This window comes from Mesocricetus auratus, unplaced genomic scaffold (assembly GCF_017639785.1).
Source record: "Mesocricetus auratus isolate SY011 unplaced genomic scaffold, BCM_Maur_2.0 Super-Scaffold_4256, whole genome shotgun sequence".
Lineage (NCBI taxonomy): Eukaryota > Metazoa > Chordata > Mammalia > Rodentia > Cricetidae > Mesocricetus > Mesocricetus auratus.
The window spans coordinates 128340109-128346533 of NW_024429182.1; the positions used below are offsets into that span (position 1 = coordinate 128340109).

Below are 6425 nucleotides of genomic sequence, written 5' to 3' on the forward strand. Positions count from 1 at the left end.
TTTGGTCCATGTATTTACTGAGATGTACAAGCAATGCCAGAGAATAAAAAGCAAGATAATTAATGAATTGTGTTCCCTAAACAACCCAGTACCTTAACTCCATTTCTTAGAAAGTAAGAGCAGCAGTTGAGACCATTGAAACATTGTGTTCAGTGTCAATGTTTGCCTTGCCAAGTTCACACATTTCAGGTCACTTCATGACATGTTTATTGCTCTTGACGGACAAGGACTAGAACAGGAAACTGTACCCTTGCAGCCTTCTGACTGGTCCGCCACAGCCCAGCCTGGTTTCAGCTTTGTTGAGCTCCCCACAGCGGTGGCTTAAAGACCCTCCTGCTATTAACCGCTCTCACCTCCAAGTCTCTGTAAAATTTGGACCAGCAAGTCCAGGGCAGTTAAATATACGACCAGGGTAATTAAACAGGTTACCCAGGAATATTATATGGTCTGCAAACAATTCTGTCAAATGTTCCAGAAGGTTGTGTCTTGAGGGTTGTAACTTATTTGTGAGGTTTGGGCAGGAAATGGCTAATTATGACACCTGCAGACATTTCTGCACAACTGGGCCCCAGGGAATCGCCTTGTGTGTACCAGCCAGCCTCGCCTTTCTGGTGGAGAGGCACGAAGCAGAGATTAGTGACGCAGCAGAGTCTTGTTAGCAGTACCCGTGGAGAAAGCAGCTCCACTTGCAGCATGCTGGGCGATGTCTTACCTCCGTGCATCTCCCCAGGCAGCCAACAATGCTAGCATCAAAATGAGCCCCTTTACATGAGCTCAGCCTACTACGAAATAGCTTTGTAGTGGAAACCAGAAATGTGAGCATAAATTGCTGAAATTGGCCCCTCTGAAGTATTCCTCAGCACCAACTTCTCATGAGATGGTAATTCATAGACTGGAGCAATGTTGGAAAACAAGTCCTTTGTCCTTCTGGAGCAGGAGGTCCACCAATGGTATCTGGGAACTGTCTCTAACACCATAAGCACTTCGTGTGCAAGCATGAGAACTGGAGTTCAGATCCCCAGTACCCGTGAAAAAGCCAGTGTGGTGGTGCTCTTCTGTAGCCCCAGAGACGACAGATCGCTGAGGCTCATTGTCTATCAGCCAACAAATCAGTGAGCACAAGGATCAATGAGAAATCCTGTCTCAAAAGATAGAGTAGAAAGTGACTGAGGAAGACAGGTGACACTCACCTCTGTCCTCTGCATGCACACGCATGGACACATGAACAGATACACAGGTACACAGCACACACACACACACACACACTACAGCTGGGTGGTTAGCATATGTGTCTTAAAGCAACAGGCAGTGCCTTTGTTGTCTGGTGTAAATGTTCCATCTCAGGGCAGTGGGGATGCGTTGAAGAATTTTTAAAATGGGGTTGCGTTGTGTCAGTGCCACAAGCTGTCCAGCAGGAAGCAGTCCTTGTCCTCTTCCTCAGCATGTAGCTGACCCATACCCCAGCTTCCCTCGATGATAAATACAGTCATATGACTGAAAAGAAAGATTATGCCTGCTCTGGTCAAAGTGCGTAAGAGCTGACTTCCCCTCCCACAGATCCTTCCCTTCACCAGCTCATGCTGAGGAGAACCAGGTGTGGAGGTCAGAGGAACCACATGACTGAAGGAGCTTGACTCCCAGTCACTGCACAGAAGGAAGCATTAACCTAGCAGAAAAACTGCCTCAGACTCCCTTATGGAGCAAAGAGGGGAAAAGACAGCGAATGTCTCTTCTATGGAACCATTACATGTGTTTGTGTCACTCAACTATTGTCTTAGATTAAGCTCCTGCCCCAGACTCAACAGACCAGACTAAGAAGCAGAGTAGAGTCACCGGACTAAAGTTTCACATCACCAAGCTGAAGTGAGGCTGCTTCATTGATGGAATCAGGATAAGTAAGGCACCAGCCAAGTTTCTCATACAGGTCAGTTTCAATGGACATAGTAATGACGTTGTGTCTGCTTAAAACAACAAGGGAAAAAAATCTGATGCTGGCTAGCTGGGTCTTTTCCTATGGCTTTGTCTTCCTGTTCCCATATTACAAAGTAAATTACTTTGCAAGGACCAACAGCTCTTGTTTTCCACTCCTGTTTTAATAACAATAATATTCTTTTAACTTCTGATTGCACAACTGAGCTCCTTGACTGGGACCATTGGTCCCCTTGCTGTTTACTGGGATGGGGTACTGCTGGTTACTAAAATTGATATTAAAAACCAATTAAGAGTCTTGAAATTTCTGAAATATTTGTCCTTTGATAACAACTTGTCTGATCTAAATTAACACAGACAGTGAGGGACTCCCATGTGTTGACATGGTCGTTGTGATTAGAAAAAAAAAATATCCGGCCTTCGATTGACTACAATGCTTTGGCTGTTATCATTTTTCAAAGTGCCCGACACAAACTGCCATTCCCAAAGCACCCCAAATCTTAGACAACAGCAAAGTGTTTTATTTATAGATTGGCTGCTGGGTCATCTCCTTCAGACTGGGACACAAGGGCGAAAAGTCTTCTGACACTATTTCCCTAAGTATTACATCCAATTTTCCCTTGAATATCTCAAGTCCTCATGTCTTGACAGCTTCCTGAGTGAAATTACTCTGTGGCCTGATTGACCTTCATGGTTTGAAATGTTCTTTCTCTCTGCATTAGACTGGAGGGTTTGCTTTTTTTCCCCCCTTTTCCTAGTCTCAGCAAATAACTGACCAGACCCTGGTGAATGAAGTAGATTCCTAGAGAAAACTGAGCATAAATAATTTAGATTAGCCTTTAGGAAGTACTCCTTTGCTGCAGTCTCATTTAGCCCCCTTACTAAGGGAGGGGGACATGATTTTCATTTGGCAGGCTCTGAGACTTCGAAGAACTCACCCATGAATGCATCACGAGGCAGGGAGCCACGTAGAGGCTCAGTCCTGCTGAGCCAGAAGTCCAGTCCCGATCCAATACCTTTGGCTTCTAAGGCTTAGTTAATGGGAGCGCCTGACTGCTGGCTCATGTCCAGGTTCATCAGTCGTCTCGGGGAAGTGAGTTAGGTGGAGTCTTCATCCTTGTTGAGGAAGGATTCTGTTTCAGAAAACACTGCCATTCCCTTGAAAGCGATGCATTAGAAATGTGTGCAAGGAAGAGGTTTTCAGAAGCCTCGGGTGTGAGAAACCTGGTTTCTCATGATTAATTAGTTTTCACAGGGAAAGAAGCTGTGAATCCTAGGACACTTTGTATTGCTGTTGACTGGGTCCATGCACTGAGGAGCAGGAGCTACAGGCCTGGCACCTCCTCTCCCTCTTCTCTTTTTTCCCTTTGCTTCCTTGAGAAGGAGAAAATGGTCCCTAGTCGTCCCCCCACCTCATTGCACACCCCAACTTCTGTGGTCCTTTTTTCAGTGACTTAGAGCTGGTCTCTTCCGGGAAAGGTGGAGGATCAGACCGAGGGAGAGGTCCACACATTCACCCACACTAGCCCTGATAGAAGTGCGGGTCCACCAGGGCAGACAAGCCTTGGGTCGCAGCCTGTCTGTGCCAAGCTCATCACCAGGGCTGGGTAATGAGGTCAATGTGAAAACAACTGGAAGGCACGTTCCCCAGGAAACCCAAGCAGAGTGGAAATGGCCCGACCTTATGTCACAGAATCCAAATCCATTGAGTCAATTGCCAGGAAACACGACATGACCTTTCAGAGGGAGTGAGCATCGCTCAGAGAGCAGGCTGCCCTGCTCTTTTCATTTCTCTGCTGCCCCCGAGGCAGCAAATCACTGGAAATAATAGCACAGGCTCCAAATCAGTACTCCTTTAATGAAACACGCAAGTGCGGCACGGAGCTTGACAGGGGCAGATGGGTGTGTGTGTCTGTGTGTGCATGCAGACACACGTGCATTTACATGCACTGTGTATATCTTCTACTTCTACCCTGGTACCTTTCTATCTATATAATGTTCCATGTCTCCTGTGAAATTGCTCATCCCAATAGGCATTTTGAATGGACTCTCTCATTCACCGAATATTGTACAATCAGAACACTGCCTTCACAGCCTCTTTCTGGACAGCAGTCAGGGATTTAACCTAGACTTCAGTTCACCCAGCCCCTTCCCACCCAGCACTGGACCAATCCTGAAAAGGGCCCAGTGTATCTGGGATTCTCTTTTCATGACTGTGTTCCCTCCTACCTCCTACTGTTGGTTCCAGGGATAGAACTCAGGTCTCCAGGCTTGTAAAGCAAGGACTTTTACCCACTAAGCCCTCTGGTCAACCCTTGAGAGTCTTTTCCTTTGTCTTCCTGTCATTTCTATATGCTATAAGATTCATGGCCCAAGACATCTTCATGATTTGCAATAACAGTCAAAGGGAGGGTTCCTACTTCCAAAAGAAAAAAAGTTACACATCATACTTAGGGTTCAAACCTCAGCTAGGAAGGCTTGCCTTAGAAGCACCAACTTAGCCAAGAAAACTAAGCACAAGAAAAAAATCTCAAAGTCCGTATTTGAGGAAAGTTACACCAGGGCCCACACCAATACAACAATGCCCATGGAAGACTTTGCAAAGAATTTACCCTAAATTTTCTTAATACAAGGGGTAAAAACCTTTCTCAAAGGAAGATACTTCACCCACAGGCTGAAATATATGATATTTATACATAAAGATAAAAGTCTTAGAGCAAGGGGCTGTTCAAAATGTAGTTCATACAAAACAATCTTTGTTGCTAAGGATAAATAGCATCATCATAAGCAGATTGGCTACACCCAGGTTAATTGCATGGACATTGCATACATGAACTCCTGAAAGGGCAATGGTGTGCAGTGAGTCCTCTACTAATATCCTATGCTCTACTTAAAACTTAGAATCATAAGTAGGACAGTTGGGAGGACTCCCGGGAGCTATGAAACATATTCCCCATAGATTATAAAATACTTTGAGCACTCATTAGGAAATGTAATCACTACTTTATCATATAAAGATGTTGTTCACTGTTGGAAGCTGATTTTTGTGGGTTTAATATAGCTCTAGGTCATGCTTTATGGATTGCTCTGCAAAAAATTGCATGGCTTGATGTCTCCATTAAGGTTAGCTTAGCCAGGAGAAGGTCGGGGAGCCTAGCAGGAGCATGCCCTCCTACTGAGTGAGAAGAAGATCATTATTCTTAGGACTCATCAGGAGACTTAACTTTAGAGACATTCTTGGTAGAGAAGTCCTACATGGCCCCCATGAAATTCATAGTCAGCAAGTAGTGGAAAAGTCACGAGGAACCAAAGTTGTCCTCAAAAGTGTCTTCGGTAGCTCGATGCTCATAGCAACAATAGTCCTAGCACACACTCTGTGAGGATTGACTGAGTGCTGACACTATTCTATTAAGAAGCAGGATTGCCTAGTGCTTCCCTCTTATTGGTGGAGGACACAGAATGCAGAACAAGTATGTGCACCTGAGGGTCACAAAGACACTAAGAAGCGGCACCAGGAACTTAACGCTAGAAGTCGGGTTCTGAAGCCCTCCATCTAACCCCTTGTTTATTGTCTCTCGTTGCATAGGGTTTGCTCTATATGCAAGTGTGTTTGCAGAAACATCAAGATACCGCAGAGTCTGTGGGGGTGATGGGTAATTCTGTATCTCTTCCACTGATGAAGAAGTTCTCTGTCGCTTCTTGCTATAGCTATCTCTGTGTTACTTTTGCTCTCAAAGTCCTCCAGCAAGTGTTCAAACCCACAAGAAATTAACCCTACTGAAACATCTATTGTGGCTTCTGTTTTCCTATTTTCTTAACTAGACTGTGACTCTTAGCATTATTAACTTCATCATAAATTCTATAAGGTAATTGTGATGGTTTTAGTTTTGACTGTCAGCTTGTCACAATCTAGAATTGCCTGAGAAGAGTCTCAATGAGGTATCTTCTAAATCAGGTTGGCCTGTGGGCATGTATATAAGGGATTTTCTGGATTGTATTAATGATATGAGAAGAACCAGCCCACTGAGGAATCACTGTTCCCTGGGGAGGGATCCTGAATTGTGTTAGTTTAGAAATTTGGCTAAATATGAGTAGGCATGCATACACTCATTTCTGTTTGCTCTTGACTACAGATGTGATGCATTGCTTCAAGTTGCTGCCTTGACTTCCTAATGATCCTGAAATTATGAACTAAAATGAACCCTTCCTCCCTTATGTTGCTTCATGTCGGAGTATTTTATAACAGCAACCGCAATGAAATTAAAACAGAAATTCGTACCAGGTGTGGTATCCTCTTTGGTTCTCTGACATTGTTTCCCAGCCTTAGGCAATGCAATTTACTAAGGGACACTGGGGAGTGAAGGTGAGGATGTAATTATATTACTAGACCCAAGATAAATGATAAATGGGTGTTTATTGGGGAACAATTACACAGAAAAAATACAAAGAACCACCTGAGCGTTTCCATGCTCTTCCTACAGGATCCCCTGACCCAA

General features: G+C 44.4%; 1 long non-coding RNA gene across 1 annotated transcript; it reads left to right on the forward strand.

The window, feature by feature from the left end:
- Positions 1 to 1624: 1624 nt before the first annotated feature.
- On the forward strand, positions 1625 to 6210 carry LOC121135451. The gene is made up of 2 exons (XR_005872571.1): positions 1625 to 1924; positions 6063 to 6210. It is a non-coding gene; the product is annotated as an uncharacterized LOC121135451 (long non-coding RNA).
- Positions 6211 to 6425: the final 215 nt, after the last annotated feature.